At 46.6% G+C, this 18,676-nt stretch overlaps 1 protein-coding gene across 2 annotated transcripts in view; it reads right to left on the bottom strand.

The window, feature by feature from the left end:
- HRAS (HRas proto-oncogene, GTPase) overlaps nucleotides 1–4,397 on the bottom strand; it is a 33,495-nt gene extending 29,098 nt beyond the window's left edge. Inside the window, exon 1 of one of the 2 annotated variants that reach the window (XM_021400927.1) lies at nucleotides 4,063–4,397. The gene's annotated coding sequence lies outside the window, so the exon portion shown is untranslated. The remainder of the gene's footprint in view (nucleotides 1–4,062) is intronic. The other variant, XM_021400926.1, reaches the window with a different exon arrangement.

The raw sequence follows: 18,676 nt of genomic DNA, 5'->3' as shown, positions 1-18,676 counted from the left end.
GCTTGCTTCTTAACAAGCCTCCAAACAAGACCTCTACTTGCTTTGGGCAAAAGTGCTTGCGATGAGATGACTCTCCTTCAGAGACCATTCACCAGAGCCTTCCTTTCTCAAGGGAGGCACTGGCTCTGACTCAGGCCAGGCTGGCAGGACAGCTCACACCCGCCTTTTGCTGCGGCAGCCTCAGCAATGCCTTATCTCACAGATCTCTTCTTTCACTCCTTGCTTCTCTTCCTGCAGAACAGGAGCAAAGCACAACCCCCCGGTGTGTGCTGGTTTCTCTCATTTCACTCCTGCTCTGTTTTTTGGTTTGTTTTTTTTTTTTTTTTTACATCTCACAGCCTTTTCCCACATACAGGACATCCTCCTCTTCTTTCCACAGGTCGCAGTTCCTCCCTATGTCTGCTGATATCCAAGGATGCTAAATAATCAGATGACGTACAGGCCTCTTTCCAGAGAACTGTAGATGCAGCAATGTCTCTTTCTTGCACTTGTCACGTTACTGCTCCCACACGCATCTAAATTCAGCTCCATCAGCTCTCAAATTTAACTTCAGTGTGAGCAGCCTGGTTTGCTAATGGCTTTAGCAATGCAAAAAGAAAACTCCACTTACAGTTGCATCCAGTGCTATGTATTGCATTACCAGAGTACCCTCACCCAGCACACCCTCCCCTTTTAGCGGATGCACTGCATTAATGCACCTAGTGGGAGGGTCAGTATCACTCCTGGTGGAGAAGAGGTCTAGTGAGCCAAAACAACCAGCCTGGCCAACAGCAGAGATGGAGTCAGGACTCCTGGATCCACTGCACTGACCCACAAAGTCATCTGGCAGCATCACACCTGGGGAGATCCTGGATGAGCTGTTCAGAGAGCCTACTTCACCCTCAGGTGGATGCATGGGCAGGTTGTTTGTTAACACAGGTACATCTCAGCCAGCATGGAAAAACCAGGGCATTTTGCTGCACACGCAGCAAGCTGCAAAACTGTATTCTGGCAGCAAGGAGTTGATAACTGAAGTTTTGTTTTTACTGAGCTAGTGGTTAAATAGTGCAGGTACCACATTAAGGAGAGACCAACAAGCAGGTGCCAACACAGAACAGATCATATTGAGGCATTTTCCTTTGGATATTTATAATTATAGACCAAATATTATCAGCTTAGCTCTCTCTCCACAGTAAATCATTAACTGCAGAAGCATACTCCTCTTGGCCCCATCCTCCCTGATCAATCTGGCTTCAGAACTACATGCTGCCAGGACTACTCACTGTAGCAGCGCACTCAAAGCATTTCACATGAGAGAGGAACAGTGTAACTTCATTCACATCAGCAGAGACCTTTCCTTCCCAGTACAGCACGGTGTCATCACATAACTCCTGTACTTACAGTGGAGAAGTATGGCATACATTACTTAGAAGTAGATACATTGTCTGCATGAAGATACAAAAACAGGTCTGGCATTTGATCCTGGTCATTCTCTTAGGATACAAAGACAGTGGATTATTCAGTCAAAATCACTTTTAAAAAAAAAAAAAAGCTCAGGGAGAGCAGAAGCAAAAATAAGCGCTGGAAGAACACTCCAGAATTGCAGAAACACCCTTCTCACAACAGCCAGAATTCTGGGGAGAGGCAGAGCAGCACTGCCACTGAGCAAACGCTTTCATACAGTCACTGGGTTTAGTTCAGCTGGCGACAAAAGTGTTCAGTAGAAGCCTCCACCAAGGTGGAGAAAAAGGGGAAAATGGCTAATTTGGACTCAAAAGGAGAGGCAGAAAAAACAAGGCAGAAGAAAGAAGGAAAGAAAAACCGTGACAGACTGAGATAACACTACAGGGAAAAAGAATAAGGGGAAGGGAAAAAAAAAAAGTGAAAGAGATACTGAGAACAGCTTAGGAAAAGAGAAACCATGAGAAAGTAGAATGAAAACTAGAAAGACAAGAAGAGAAAGAGGAATGGGACAGGGCAGAGCAGCTGACCAGCATTTAGCAAATAGTCATTTGTTTAATCTCATATTTGTCAAATAATTTACTTGATTAATATTCCTTTGCGGCCTTCAATGAGCCATAAAGCCGATCAAATACCATTTCATACAATTAGAAGCGTAAGTAAGCGAAGTAGAAGCTGGCTCTAAGTTTACACTTCAAAAAATGTTAAATAAAAAGCTGGTAATTACAGTTAGGTATGAGTGCTTAGGATACAACCGTGCTGCTCTTCTGGGCTGCCCAAAACAGAGCAGCACAACAGCCCCTGGAAGACAGCTGGGGCCTGGCTTGCATTGCTGCCCCTTCCCTTCTTCACCAACCTCCCCACGAAGGAACTCTGCACGGGGCAGCTTCTGCCTCAGTTTTCATTTTGTTGATTATTCCCTCACATTCAACTTCAGAAAGCTCTTTTCACTCAAAAGCGTGACGTTTTGGATCCCGGTGACAAATGCTGGAGACAGCCCAGCCTGGATGAGCGGGAAGGCAGGAGGGCATCCATGCTGCTGAGTTGTCATCTCGGGAATTAGATGTTTGGGAGCTGCACTTCGCCTCCCCAAAAGGTCAGGGAGGTTTGGTGGAAGACAGCTATGTGGCAAACAGCGCTTCAGTACTGCTGCTCTGCAGGGGAATGCTTCCCAAGTGCCAGCAGCCTGCTGTAATGGTCAGCTTGCTTCTCCCTCTCTGGTCCCACAGCACAGCAAGAGTCGCCTGGTGACTCCTTCAGAGCTTCACGGCATCCACTTTCAAGTGGCTCACGGAGCCCCCAGCAGAGCCTCCCTCAGGCCTTTGGTCTTATTTCAATATCATGGCATGAGCGTGACCCCAAACGGAGGTCATTATTGCTAATTACCAGATCACTTAGCACAAACAGAGAAGGTATGACCGCACTGATGTTCTCACGGAGATCTGGAGGCCGTGCTGACAGCGCCCACCCAGCACAGCCCTGGCAGTGACAGCCGTCAGCCTGCAGGCCCACCAGAAGGTCGAGCCAGGAACTGCCTCAGCTCCAGCCACCCTGCTGCTGAAACAGTGCTGTTTGTACACTGTTAATCAGACTGGGACTGTACTGGAAGAGCAGGCTGCAACACCTGGGTGTGTGAAGGAGGGACATACGGCTTCAGGGCCACGGCACTGTTACAAGCACTGGGAAAATCATGCGAGCCTTCATTCCCCAGCTGCAAAACCAGAACCCTTCAGAGCTTTGCGAGGATAAATACATCAGCAATTCTGACCGGCAGAAAGCAGCGCCTATGCTCCTTATCCCTGCTGGCCCAGGCTGCGGGAGGAAGAGCGGCCTCACTACAGGCCCTGCGTTGGCGCAGACAGTCAGGGTGAGAGCATCCCTTCCTGCTCTCTTGCACAGTGCCGGTGCCCGAGGCACGCAGTGCTGTGCGTGCTTGGGTCAGGCTCTGCAGAGAAGCGTGGCCAGCGAGAGCTTGTGCCTATCAGGCACCTCCAGGGCTGCCGGGAGTAACTGCACGGAGCGACGGAGACAACTTCGGCTACGGAACAGCGCAGCTCTTCCCAGCGCTCCAGCTTCTATGTGCCCTTCTCCAGGCGCTCTGCAGTTTGCAGCCCTCCTCGATTCCTCACCGGCTCTTTTGTCTACGGCCGACCGAAGCCCATCCCGTGCGGATGCGGGCGGGCCGGGCCACCCTCCCATCCCGCAGAGCCTCCTTCCCACCGGGCCGCCCGCGGGCTCCTCCCCGCACGGGAGCAGCCGCGCCGCAGCGTCCCTCGGAGGAAGGGAAGGGAAGGGAAGGGAGGCGCCGGCGGCTCCGCAGCCGCACACCCCGCGCTCCGCCACCTGCGGGCCGCCCCCCGCCCGGGCACCGCCCGCAGCGCGCCGCGAAGGCGGGGACGGCCCCGGGGTTGGGGGGGGCAGCGCGGGGCGGAGGGAGGCGGCGGCGGCGGCGGCAGCGCCGCGCAGGTGCCCCCGCTCCCCGCAGGGCGCTGCCCGGGGCCGGGCCCACCCGGCGGGGCGAGCAGGTAGGGCCGCCCGGCGCCTCGCGAACAGGTGGGCGTGCGGCTGCAGCCCCCGTGTGCCCCCCGCCCCGCCCGTCCCGTCCCGTGCCCGGTCACTCACCCGGGCGGGATGCGCGTCCTGCGGAGGGCGGCGGAAGTTTGCAGTGGAATAGCGCTGTTTTGCGTTTGGTTTTGGTTTGGGTTTTTTCCTCCTCTCCGGGGGAAAAAAACAAACTCAACCACCGAATCGAGCGACCCCCCTCCCCTCCACCGCCGGGGGCTTCCCGCCGCGCTCAGCCGTGCGTCGGGCCGGCGGCGAGGTGAAGTTTCCACCGCGGTGGCGGAGGCTCCCCCGGCGTGCCGCGCCCGCCCCGCATTGGCACCGGGCGCCGGGGCGCTCCGTGCCGCCGCCGCCCGGACAATGTGCGTGCGGGGGGAGCGCAGCGGAGCGGGAGCGCGCCCCGCCGGCGGCCGCGGCACACGCCCAGGCTGCCGGCCCCGCCCCGCCGCCACTCACGGCCGCCTGCCGGCCCTGATAGGCGGCCCCCGCCGCCACCGCCCTCCGGGTGGGCTGCCCTGCCTGTCAATCATCTGCCGCAGCCCGCCCACCCGCGGCCTGGCTGTGGGGCGGTGGCGCTGCGGCCGGCCGGCCTGTGGCGCTTGGGGCCTGTCGGCGACGCGCCGCCTGCGGGGAGTTGTGGGGGCAGCCCCGCGGGTGGGGCCCTCCCTCTGCCTCAGGGCTCCCCTGAGCCTCCTCTTCTCCAGACTGAGCCATCCCACGTCCCTCGGCCGCTCCCCATCAGACTTGTGCTCCTGACCCCTCACGGCTTCGTTGCCCTTCTCTGGACATGCTCCAGGGTCTCCATGTCGTTCTTGTAGTGAGGGGCCCAAAACTGAACACAGCGCTCGAGCTGCAGCCCCACCAGAGCTGATCACCTCCATGCTCCTGCTGGCTGCGCTATTGCTGATACGTGCCCAAGCTTTGAGGCAAGACTGCAGAATATGGCTCCAAATAAAGTCTGCACTCCTGGTGCTGTAGAAACACAGTTCTCTGTGATGCAATTCTCAACCACATCGCCACTACTGATTGTTTCCATTAGAAAGGTACCTGGTAATCTGAAAATGGATCTAGAAGCCATTGTTCTAGATACTGTCGTTGACACACAGTAAAAAGAAAGCTCATGCCCTGCAGAGCTCAGAGCTGGAGCAGATTAAGCAAGCTGTGAGGACACCTGCCGAGAAGCCGTGCAGGTTTTTTCAGGTCTCACAGACTGTTGCACCAGCACAAACGAACCTGCCGGAGCACTTTCTATAAGCCAGAACACAAACAGACAGGTCCAAACAAAGAGGACAAAGCTTCAGCTTACCTTGAAAATGCTTGCTGGCTTTTAACAAGCCCTCCTGCTTCTGAACAACCTCTCTGTTCTCCACAACACCAAGAAGAGTGGCTTGCAAAAACACGGCATCTCTCCAAAAGCAAGCCAGCAGCAACGGCACGCACAAAGGTGATGGGTCTCTTCACAGGCAGGCACACGTACGCACGGCGCACCGCCTTTCTGCGTTGCCTGTCTCATCTTGTCTTTGCCTTTCTGGTGAGCAGGCAGGTACTGGAGCATACAGGGATCCTGCATTTTGAAGCACCCTACAAGGAAGCTTCTGTTTCTCTGTACCTAGGTGTCCCAGAACTGATTAGGGAGCAAAAGACCCAAATAGGTAGGGTAATAGAGGAGTGTAATAGACAAAGCTCCCTAGAGAGTGGTGAGGCACTGCCATAGACTGCCCAGAGCAGCTGTGGATTCCCCATCCCTGGAGGCATTCGAGGCCAGGATGGATGGGGCTCTGGGCAGCCTGATCTGACGGGGGGCAGCCCTGCCCACAGCAAAGGGATTGGAACAGGGTGGGCTGTAAAGTCCCTTCCAACCTCAGTTATTCTATGAAAGCTATGGGCAAGCCTGATGCTTCTTGGACTTCTCACTGGCCTACAAGTACCAAGAAACGCCCGACTGAAGCTGCCTCTTGCTCATTCTTCAATGCCATTATCACATCAGGACATAGAATACCTGAGGACTACTTGTTGTTGGCAGACTGCTGAAAGACAGTAGCAGAATCATCTATTGGTGACTCATAACCACACATAGGGCTGATGACATAAACTTGTAAGGACACAGAGGGTGATATTTCTTAAGTATGTCTGACACCCAACCCCCCAATCCCTTTTTGGATAAAAAGTCAAAATACTGGTATAAGATTTTGCTGCAAACAGCATAACTCCATTGCTTTTGGCAGAGCTGGACAAATTCACACTTGCTGAGGATATAGCCCATTCTGTGCATAAAAAGTCATTCTTCCTGGTCACTTTCTTCCTTTTTTTTTCTTCTGGAAAATGCCTCTAGAAGACAGGACCCTCTTATTTAAACACAGGAGCGATGGCACAGGGAGAGCAGTAAAACTGCACCACAAATCAGCTGGCAAGGTTGTTCATTCTGTTGACTAAACTCCCCCAGTTTGTCCCTTGATGTCTCCAGCAAACTCCTCCACCCACCCACAGCTGCCCAGTGCAGCTCCTGTGCTCTACGGAAAACCTCAAGGCAGGTGCAGAGAAATATGTACCTCTCTAGAAGTGCTGCAGTGGTACTAACTATTGCAAGCCTTTCTTGACAGGAACGGAAGACTAGTTTGATTCTGGGGCCCACTGACACACTGTGCAATAAAAAGGAAGTGAGGAGAACATCACAAGATCCTTACTGCCACACTAATGTTGTCAAAACCAAACCTGCAGTGGGATTGAAGAGCTGCTCTGTCATTCCAATGCCTTCAGTTTTAACTCATCGTCTTCACCAAATTGTATGTAGCATGCATGTAGGAGGCCGTAACTCACGGACTTCCTTCTCCCATCAATAATAACATGACTTTTCAAAACAGCAGCCTAAATTCAGCCCTGGAAAGATATGTTACTGATTTCTGTTAGTGCTGTGACCCAAAAAAATAATTCCTTAACATTGTCATTTCCTCTTTAATCTCTGCAAGAAGGAGGTTAGTGTGACATGTCTGTGCAAACATACAAACACAAGATTGTAACATTGAAACTTATGTCTCGAAATTAAAGTTAACAACTGAACTTGCTCATCAGATCAAGGCTAGCCCTAACAGTTTTGAGATGTTCATCTTTTTTAGAGGTTTTTCTAGTAGGAACACCCAGGTCATTGCCAGCTTGAACTCAACTCTCTTTTGCCCTTAAAAAAACAGACACAAAAAAAACCATGAAAACTTCTTGCAGTCTTCAATATCACCACAAAGTAAACAACTGCACTTTTGTAGCTTCACAGGGATATCTGAATACATCCAAATTTTGCTCAGCAAAAAAATTTGCAGGAAGGCCAGCTGAAGGGTATAACTTGTCAGCTTGCAGAGGGCAGATGAGTGGTGTCAGGTTCCTTTTGTTGATGTTTTCCTGCATCTTCTGTTCCTTTGCCATATCCACAATCTCACCTAGATTTGTCCTAATTATGTAGAGTACTTCCTGGTTCTTTCTGTGCCTTTTGTGCTGTCTCTACATTCAGATAGTCTGTTAGTCTGTTTTTCTGGATGTGTTTTCTTTCTCCGTGTAATTGAAACTTTCTTGAAGTGTTCAGAAGGAAGATTGTATCACTGTGCTCTCCCTGTCATTATCTCTGAGAGGGTGCTGAGAAAAGCAGAGATTCTGATGTGCTTTCCCACAGCACCATATTCTGCATGATTATTTAATTTATTCCTTCTGCAAAGACACCAGGCTCAATAAACCTGAAGGTATTCTCCTGCCCTGGGATGTTGTTCTTGCTCATCTCTCCCTGAGCTTAGAGGATGAGAAGTGTCAAGGCAGAAAGCTAACTGATACATGACAGAGTTTTAAAATTTTGAGTTTCCTGGAGAATGCAAATTGTTTCCTTTTAGTACCTGACAGTGCAACACAAGTAACTTGCCATGGCAAGCAGCTTATGAGGCAGAAAAAAGTGATCATCACCAGGTGCTTTGTTACTGTCGCAAGGGAAGAGGCTGAGGCCTTGTCCTTTTTGCTCACTGTTGAGCTGCACACCATCTAGGTAAGCTGTCAGTAGAAGTTTATGTTGTATTTGGTGCAAGTTAGCTGATGCGTGAGCCTCTTTGATACTTGGATCAAAACTGAAGTGCAGTCAGAAGGAAAGAAGGAAGTGCTCAGAAGAATTGAAACAAAGCTGGATTCTCAGAAGCACAAGGCCTAATCCATATCCGCAACAAGCTGACGCAACTCTGCAGATGCCAGTAAGAGATGAACCTCTTTCTACGGAAATTAATTTGGCTTCCATTCTCTGGAAGTCTCGGTTCTTTTCCCAATTTCTTTCAAAAAAAACCTCTGCTCTGCAGATCTGGGAGTATTCTGGAGTTATCTGGGACAGAAGATTGCATAGGCTTGCAGCCTGTTTTCACACCCGTTCTCTTTACAGGGATGCTTCTGGGAAGGGCAGACTTCCTGGTGTGCAGCTTACTTGTGTTAGAGAACTGAGAAAAGGCAAAGTGAAGTGGTTAAGGACAGTGCGGGGAAACCCTCATAAGAAGTGTCACTGCACAAGGAAAGCAAAACTGATCTCTGTTAGCTCAGAGGAGGACGATCACGGAAGCTGCTGTATGTGCAAGCATTCCTAGAAGCCAGTATGCTTAAGGTGGGCTCATTTTTAAAAATGAATGGGCTTAGAATAAATACAAAATGTTAGCTTTACACCTGAGCTGGAAAGGATGCCTTCTGGAGGACAGTCTTCAAAAGTGAAAAAACAGAAAGTTTCTTAATCCCCAGGATACTGACATGAGCTATAAGTAACACTGCTCCCATTGTGCAATGGAATAAATAGGTGCTTTCCCCTTCTGTTTTAAAAACAATCTCTCCCAGTTAAATTTTAGCTTGTTGATATAGTATATCAACATATATCAATAAATATAGTATACTGGTATAGTATAGTTGATACACTGATGAGAAAGTGGTAAACAGTGAGGAATGGCAGCCAGCCTTCTGGGCTGAATTTACAGGTAAGACTGTTGTGGCTCCTGGACATTCCTTGTCTAACTTCCTGCCAAGGCTGTAGAGAAAATACTGCTAGATCGCAAGCCCCAGCAATATCACTGGTTGGAAAGCAGCTTCTGAGAGAAGCTCTTAATGTATCAGATAAATCTATACAGAGATGCAAGGCTATAGCTTACTCCTGACAATGAATTGTTACACTGTGAATGGCTGTCTACAGAAACACGATGGGGGAAATTGGAGTCTTCTGCAGCACAAAGAAGCCATGAAGTAAATGGAAATCATTGATTACAAAAAAAAAAAGCATGCTAAAAGTATTCTACACTATAGTTTACTATAACTTACAATTTCTATTCAGTCTTCTAGAGAATAGAAAAGGTCTGTCAGTTTATCCTTACTACAGGTTGCACTAAAAGAGACACAGCCACAACAGATGTTACCAATGCATACCATCATCCCAAGAGTCTGGGGCTCACAGAGATACATAAAACTTGGAACAGAAGTGCAACAGAGAGACCACACAGAGGAAAAAGACCGGTGAGTCCTGATGTCATTATTGTTTTTAAGACAGACACTGAGCAGAACTTGAGAGATTTCCTGTAGTAATCAATTAACCAAACCCTGAATTAATTAATCAACCCTCAATCAACTAACAAAACCTTCCGCTCATATTTTCTCTGAAAATATGACATTACTTCAGATGACCCAACCAGTGGGTCATCCCACTTATTTTTAAACCTAAAAATAACAGCACTGAGGATGGATTAAATTCTACTAAATAAAGCACTCGAGCTTCTTTTAATCATTTGAAAATATTGCAGAAAATTCTGGTTGGCCGTAGCAAAATCACCAGTCATGTAGAATACTGTAGTCGTAGTGCATGACAACATCTTTGCCATCATGGATTTCTTGTTTGAAATAAGCAAAAGAATTCACACAGAACCTTGCCAGGTGCCTGACTCAAGCTCCCCCAGAGCTAGAGAAAGATTCCTATTGACTGAATCAATTTTGCTACAAGTTGGATTTGATCAATTATAAAGCGAATATAGAAACTTACAGACATGAGAAGTTCTGGTATCATAGAAGGTAAAGGCTTTGTAATCAATGCTTGTCTTCCACTGTCTAAAAACACAAACAATTGCAGATTCTTGTTTTATATTTAAAAGGAAAAAAAAAGCAATTCCTACTCAAAAGTGAACATAATTAAAAGTCTGGTCGGTTCTAATGGGCTGATCTCCTTGTAGAGATAGCTGTAGGACTGAGTAAGAATCATATCTCCCTTATACCTGTTATGCAGTAGTTGATAATGTGAGACCCTCACCTGTGAGGACAGTGGTGTATTTGGACTTCAAATTCTGCTGGTGGGGCGAGATGGAGTATAAATCAAATATGTGTAAGTTTGACAGTAATGAGAAGTAGTGTTGCTGTCTACAGTTGCAGCCCAGTCTGAAACACAATGCCTTCTACAGAAAGTGCCCCTTTTGTTCCAGCAGGTGTTTGCTCAAGTCTCTAGCAAATCTTCTTTTTGAGTTTTGTGCTATTTCACATGGGCTGTAGCTGTCCACACAATGAGTCTAGAGCCTGAGCTACTTCAAAATGATACAGATTCCTTCATGAAATATTCCCCCCTGATGAGGGTGACCAGAGTTGATAAGTGTCCCATGTCCACTTCCACTCAACCCCAGGCCTCCCCAGGACCAGCAGGGTAGATCAGCATAGGTCAGATAGGGTGGGAGGTCTGGTAAGATAGGAATCCACAAGTTATGGGCCAAGCTGACTTTCCTGGCAGTGGTTTGCTGGCATATGCACAAGAACTTCTGTTTGCTGTCTGCTTCAGACAAACATCAATCATTCTCTTGGAGCCTGACCCTCAGATCACAGTACACCAAGGGAGGTTCTTGCCCTCATCTTCATACAGCAGCAGCTCTGGTCTCTGAAAGTAGAAAGCTGTATTTTTAACAAGCCCTCACAGTATTTTGGCCCCTTGTGATTTCCATTTTCAAACTCTGCAGAGAAGTTTGAACACTCACACACCAACAGTTACTTTTTGGGACAGCTCGGATCAGTTACCATGCTCTTGGGTCATCTATGTTACTTCTGCTGACAGGAGCCAGTCTTCCAGGCATGGAAAGCAGCTGGGTTGCTAAGGGATGTCTTGCTCTCTCTGTCATTTCTGCATTCACTGATGTGCGACAGATTTATCTTTGTGGAGTTCAAGGCTTCCCTGTACCAGATGAGTTTGTACTTAGAATCTGAGACTATCCTATGATCTCCTGGAGGACGCACTAAAACTATTCTCACTTTTTAAAAAAGAATCTTCTTACTCTTTTGTCAACCAATACAGATTTTCTTCCCCTCAATGCTGTGGAACGTTTGTTAACTACATCTGTTTCACAGAGATTTCAAAGCAGTGTTGCACAGCATGCACCCACAGTAAAACTAGATAGAATTAAAGACATTGGTGTTTGTTCAGTTAAACTACTAGTTTCTTTTCCTCTGATTGCTTTTTAATGTGCCAGGTGCACTTTGTCTCTAGCCCTGCCATGCATCCCTCCTTCTCATCATCAGACTCAAGCTGCTTATCCTTTTCTGTCATGTCCTTCATTGATTTCTGTTTTTCCATTTTCCACAAGGAAGAAGGAACAGGCTACCCAAGGAGGTGGTGGAGTCACAGTTTTCAAGGAAAGGATTGGTGTTGCATTGTGTGACATGGCTCAGTGGGCATGGTGGGGATGAGTTGCAGGTTGGACTAGATGATCTTAGTAGTCTTTCCAACCTTAATGGTACCATGATTCTATAATTAGGAGCCCCAAACCTCTGTTCCCAGACTTTCTGTAAGGTTTCTAAATCATGAAGTCCTAAGCAACTTGTTGCAAATTTCTTCTTTGGCCTCCAGCTCTTGACATTGCCTTTTCCACTCCCAGTGTACTTCTGTTGGGGAAATACTGAGACTGATGTACCGTAACACCAATTAGAAGTGTGATGTGAATCCAAGTGACTGAATTTTAGCCATTGACTGTGAAAGCGCAAGTAAGCTAATGTTAATCTACAGATGTTGTATTAACACTGAAAGATTTCCCAGTCCTCATTAGCAATACACTTTGATAAGGATAGAAAGTGTTAGCTATAGTTTCCCTTCAGTAAGCTGTTTAATCACCAGGGCTTACTGGCAGTGGGATTTGGGAGACTTACACGATCACAAAGTGTATTAAGAGTAATACAATACTCTCTAGCTTTCCTGTGATACTGCGTAGAGGAAAGAATGGATTCAGGGCTGCTCTGTTCCCAAATTTAAGAGGCTCCGGTGTGTTTCAGGCACTGCGTGGGGGGTGAGGGCCGGGTGGGAAGCTGCTGTCTTCTTAGCCAAGATCTTCTTCATTTTTAGGAGCGTACTTCTAACAGCTCTCCTGCAGCTATCAGCACATGCCAGTGGACTTGTTATAGCACGTTGAAGGGCGCATTCTTGCTGGCTCACTGGGGTCTGATCCAAAGCTTACTGCAGGCAATGGGGAAGATTCATGGACTTCAGTGGCCTTTGGACTGCCCTGTGGACACAGAAGCACAATGGCTAGTAAGTACATGCATGAGAAGTCTCTCTATTTCACTCCAAAGAGATGGCAAAAGAGATTCTGCATTCCAAAACTGTACATCTTGGAACAGTAAAGCCAACATGAATCCTACTTAATAAGTGACTCAAAATCACTTTCTCCCTTGGTTTCTAAATCATCTGCATCCCAGCCTTTTTGAGGTTCTTTGGTAATGGGATGAGAACAGTGCTGCTTCTGCGGTCATCCCCACATGCGCTGATTTCCAGTCACTCTTTTAAAATGCTCTCTATCACTGAGCAGCTCTCATTTAAAGATCTCAGACATGAAGTAATCCTTCTAGCATTTCTTGAGAAAAGCTGACGACCATTAAACCTGTTTTACAGGTGGGTAGGCTGAGCTCCAGTCTGACGGAGATCACAAAGCGCAGTTAGGGCCAAACTGCCTGAGCTGGCACATTCCCACAGCAGAAATGACCACTCAGGGGGAATATTAACCTCTTTGTTAGAGGAGAAGAGTGCCCAGGCAGAGGGGAGGGCCACACAGCCTGCTGCAACTCAGCTTGTGTACATGCACACATGACTACAAAGTAAATAAAACTAGCTGACCTCGTGCCTTGAATCCGGGAGTCCCCAGAATGAAGGCTCAGTGCATGGTAAACCAGAATGCTATGCTCAGTCCTTTGTGCTGAGCCATCAGGCAGGTGGGAAGGTAAAGCTCAGGATGGGTGCTCGTTCCTGAGTCACCTTCTTCAGCATTTGTTATTGCCTAGCGTGTTAGCTTGCTGGATAATAAATGACTTCATTCACTGCAGCAGTGAGGACACTATTAAAAATTAACTCTGGCAAATGGTCTTGCATATTTTTCAGACGGAGGCAGACAAGGGAGAGTAGGAAAGGAGTGCTGTTGAAATCTGGTTTGCAGAAAAGTCAAGCATTGAGTTTTTATTAATGTGGTTAGTTCAGTCTTCAGTTTGGTAAATGCTGCTGTTGGCAATTGATGATCAAAATTCCAGGAGCTTAAGGAGCTTTGTAAGGTTAAAAACAGTCTGAATAGAGAAGATGCAATAGACATATTGCAAGGGAGGTCAAAGAGTAAGATAAATATGGATTGCTTTTTCGAAGTGTAATGTTTTACTTGTTTGCAGAAATAAATGATTTTATTACATGGATGTTATTACCACATATATAGAATGTGATTCATAAATGAAAAACGAACTTTTGCTTCAGGTATTGCACCATTTTCTCACGATACCACACTTATAACCATATACTACCTATGGTAGCATGCAGAGTATATTTACCAAAATGAAGAGCTTGCGTTAAAAACGGAGGGACTAAGCCAGCTAGCAGATAGATCCCTCATTTTCCTGGCTTCTCTTGCCTCCAGCACCCACACAGTATCCATCAAATTGTCTCAAGACAATCCCTCCCAGGCTGCATTTTAAGCAAACGTAGGGCTTGGGCAAGATGCCAACCTGCTAGGCTCAGAGCAGGGAGTTATGCCTGTGTGCGCCCTCCCACTCCCACCGCCTGCATACTGCAATCCAGCGCAGAAGAGCTCAGCTTTCAGCTCAGCAAAAAATCACTCAGTGCTCCTTGCTCCCTTTGTGTCACTCAGAGAAAGGGATGCGATCTGAAGCCTGCTGACGCTGATATTAATGATCCCACTGATGACAGAACGTGCCTCTCGTTCTGAAAGCAGAAATATAAACTTCAGATCCATCACTAAACCTCATTCAGATGGCTTTGATATAGCAGCAAGCAGCATGCCCCATCCTGAGCCCAGGGTTCCCAGAACATCGAACAGCTCAGTCCGTAGATGGCTTGATATCTGTGGGGAGGCTGGAGGGTAACATAAGCTGCACTGCCAGGTGCAATGACTGTGCAGGCAGATCTGCCTGCTGGCTGCCACGCTTCTCCCAGAAGCATTTCACAGTTGCTGATATCATGCTCTGTGCTGTGATCTGACAGCATCTATCGAAGGGCCAAGGGGTGGTCTGCATGTACCAAATTACGTGCCTGTCTCTGTGTGCCACAGGTATTTCTAACAGTTAGGCTTCAGCAGGTACATTGTGCAGAGAAGATGCTATAAAGCTCATGCATAAACTGTTAAGAATTTCCTGGCTGAAGTCACTCAGATACTGCTGTGCCCAAGTTGGAGACTTTTCCTACTCAAAGTTCTTTCCCTACCTGTTGCATTGCAGTGGCCATGGTGCTTGTGCACCTTCACCATCTGCTTTCCACTGACACTTAAGAAAATGTGCTCTTAACACTAGTTTAACACTGTTAGTTAACCCTCATCTGCTACTGCAGAGAATAATTGACTGGTAACTTAGAAATTAGCCAGCTGCTGCTGTTTGGTGCACAAGATTGCTGTGAATGGTTAATGAATGTCCCTGTGATGGCCCAGCCACTGCATGGCATCAGGAGTGACTGCTGCGTGTGCTCAGAGAAGGGCAGGTTCATGGTGATGTGGTACAAGATGTTGGGGAGTGCCCACATTTTGCCCCCCCACTTGGCAATATTTTAGATTTGTATATCCACATTGGCCTTCACTAAGAAACTACCAGAGCCAAACACAGTATACAGATTAGTAGCTCTCAGAGAGGAACTGGATTCATATTAAACATTTTATTCTTGGTTTTTGTGTAACACTACCAAAACACATGAACTTCTGCTCATCTCAATATATAGCAGTAAGTCAAAATGAGTCACATCACAGCATCCTATCGTATCAGAAATAATCAGATATATATCCAGCACTGGTTTGTCCCCTTTATATTTTCCAAAAGTTCAGACCCAAATTGGAAAGGAAATTGTCAGAAGTCCATCTCTGTTTCTAACAGTGGTAGGCAGGTCTGGAAATGCAAGGTCTTTGCTTGGGCTGTAGGAAGTGAGTGGAGATGAGTCACAGTATTGCAGGACAGTCCTACAGATAACAGTAGTTTGTAGTCATTAGATGCTTCCATTCTTATTTCTGTTTTCTGCTGCAGGGATCTGCACAGCTGAAAACTCAGCTCAGGAACTGGGAGTTTCTGTTAAACCACTGCAGGAGTTTACCCCAGGGTCTCTTCTACGGTGTTTCAAGTAAAGAGGACGCTGGGATGGAATGTTTAGCTCACAGTATAATCGCACAGTGATGAATTGCAGAGTTCACAGCCAAAGAACTGATCTGTGAGCAATGCTGGAGGCCCCACAGCAGACAACATGTCACGTCCACTGCCACGTGCTGTCTCCCTGAAAGCAGACTGTCAGGTGGGGAGCTGGAGGTAAGTGTGAGTTTTGCATGGACTGTGATGTGTTCTATGGTTCAATACTCTGAAACACCACTTGAGCAATTGTCTTTGTTTCACCTGCTGTGCTGAGATATGTAACAGAGCTAACTCGTACTGACAGCATATGAAAAGTACAGGAGCATACCAATAATCCATCTTCTGTCATCACTAATCTAACTTAGCTGCTGGAATAACAAAATACACGGTCCTTTTTCTAAGCACACATTATGCAAAATCAGAGCCAGGGCTGTAAGGAGGATACCTGGAATTCAGGGCTCTCCTGTTATTTTTACAATGTGGAAACATCCTTCCCTCTTTATGAGCATAGGCTTCCTTCTGCTAGCTAGCATTGATGGGGAAGTTATGCAATTCAGTGACCCAAATACAGATGAATCCCTAAGCTTTCCAAAAAGATTTCCAGTGGGAAAGGATATGTGAGCTCCTTAAATTCTAGGGAAAATTTCAGCATGGGATGGTGGTGGGTTGCATTACTTTTCATCCCTGTGAAGCTCTTGCCGGACTCGGATTTGGGCTGTGTGCTACAGAATGGAAAGCAGAAGCAGATGTGTAGAGTCAAGAGTTCCTTTGACAGAGCAAGTAGGAAGCCCAATCATCTTTGGCTTTTCTCAATTCACTAATCACAGCCAACTAGACCATGGAGCTGAAATCCCCCAGGGAGCGCTGGGAATGGCATTTAAGGCAAAAGAAGCACTTTGGCTCTTTGTATGTGAGGATAGAAAGCCACATCCCCTCAGACACAGACACTGAGCCTAGGATGACATAGGTATGCATGGGAATGCTCAGGGTATGCAGGGTTTGTTCCAGCCCAAACGCGCAGCCTGCAGAACTGCCTGACTGCTCATCTACCTCCTGGTTTCCTCTCTACACTCCTGCACACTATGTCCTGGGACTTGTGAAGTACTTTTGTCAAAGCTGTTGTTTGCAGCATGGCTTACAGCAGTGCTTTTGGGAGTGATGGCTGAAAGCCTGGGTGTACATGAGTTGCATGCAGAGTAAGCTTAGTACTGTGCAAAGTAAAGCAAACAAGTGGTGTAATTGCCTGCAGTCTGGTGCTTTCCTCTGATTAATTTTTTTTAAAGTTCCAGTTTCTCCACTGCTTCACACTGTATGCTGTCACTTACACTGATGGCAAGTGAATATAAACTGACACCTTTCTGATTTGGTGGCATTTTGTGGTGGTTTTGCACTAGCACAAAAAGAAAGTACATGCTGCAAAGCCGCTGCTTTGCTGCTTGAAGACAGCTCGATGAATTTCACAGCTAATGCCTGCCTGACAAAACAGGCCTATAAACACAGTGAGTTCACAAGTCTTCCTTGCACTGCAGAGAACAAGTGCTGCTCCTGAAAAACTCTGGCAAAACAGTCATCGACCTTAACTTCTTTCCAACATCAATTCATTTTTCTCTTAGTATAATACTGGAAACGAAGTTGTAACTCGGTCATTGACCGTGGAATTCATCCCAGAAGAAATACAAAGACCACCAACAATGTGGACCAGGTGTGAATTATAAATAGCATCAACAAGAGGCCTTCTATGTCCCAAGTGCATTAACTCCACAGCCAGCACTATTCCTTTTACACTTTTACTGTAAGCCAACCATTTTTAAGCTGTCTCAGTAAGACCATCTCTTGCTTGGAATTTGTGAACAGTGAAGACTCTAACTTAAATGAAACCCCTATAGTAGTACTACAGTTGGAACAAGGTTGGGTTTTGTAACTACCAATTCTTTAGCTAAAATAATCATCTGAGAACTGTAGGGCAGCTATGTATATGTCCTGTGCAGTGGGACATAGCCTGGAAGAGCAGATGTGTGCAGATAGCAGCCCCAGGCTTCTCAAATGCTGGAAATGGTTTGTCACAAAAGAAGTGGAGAAAGGTAGATGTCCTTGAAGAAAAAAACACAAAACAGTGATCTTTATTTTATATACAGACATTTCAAGTTACCATTGGTTGATTTTGAGTCACGAATGATACAAACAACGGAGTTCCAGCATGCTTTTCTGGCTCTCAATATATATCTTTTTCATACTAAGAAAGCTTTGTTTCCTTCTTCCTAAAATGGGACAGAAGAGAAATCTTGCCCTTATTTGTTTATTTATTTAAAAATCTTAGTTACAACTAAGACAGAATTAGGAGCTAAGCCCTGCTGGAATTAGGAAGTTATGACTCGTCATTTTAAGTGTTAATGCAGTGCCCCATTTCACCTTTGCTACTTCATGTCTTTCACTCTGATCAATTGTCTCAACCACATGTTAACGCAGCCACTTCTGGGTAGAGTTGCTTTGTCATGAGCCAAATTCTGTCTTTCTAAAGCAATAATGCAAAGGAAGGAAAGAATCCTCTAGCATGGCATTTGCACTGGGGATTGCTTGAATGGAAGTAGTATTCCCTTGGAGTTTCTCCCTTGCAGCAGAGCTGAATCTGGTCAGGGCTTAGGCTAATGAGACATCCCTACAATGCAAACCGGCAGCACTACATTTGAGGCTTGCTGTAAGCTTACCTTTTCTCTAAGAAACTATCATCCATTGGAAGTTGCAGCTTGCTGCCTTTTATTGCTTTCCGGTCAATAGTAGAGACAAAGAAAAATCATGACTGCCAATGTTTCATTGTGAGTTAAAATGCTCAGAAATTTTAGTTACATTTTTCTTTGGGTCTAGTTCAGCTTGAAAAGATACAGCTTTGTACAAAATGCCATATGTTGCCTGACGAAGCTTTCCTTTAAGGTTGTACTTTATGAATTCGCATAAGCCTATGAAAAGGAGCAAAAACAAATGCTTGGATCTGGTGAGTCAGAGAAAATGTTTTTTAACTGGATTGTCTCACTGCCCTTTCTCTTCATGCCAGATGCAGTTACAGCAAAAT

Source organism: Numida meleagris, chromosome 6, assembly GCF_002078875.1.
Source record: "Numida meleagris isolate 19003 breed g44 Domestic line chromosome 6, NumMel1.0, whole genome shotgun sequence".
Taxonomy (NCBI): Eukaryota; Metazoa; Chordata; class Aves; order Galliformes; family Numididae; genus Numida; species Numida meleagris.
This window is presented reverse-complemented; position numbering and strand designations above follow the sequence as displayed.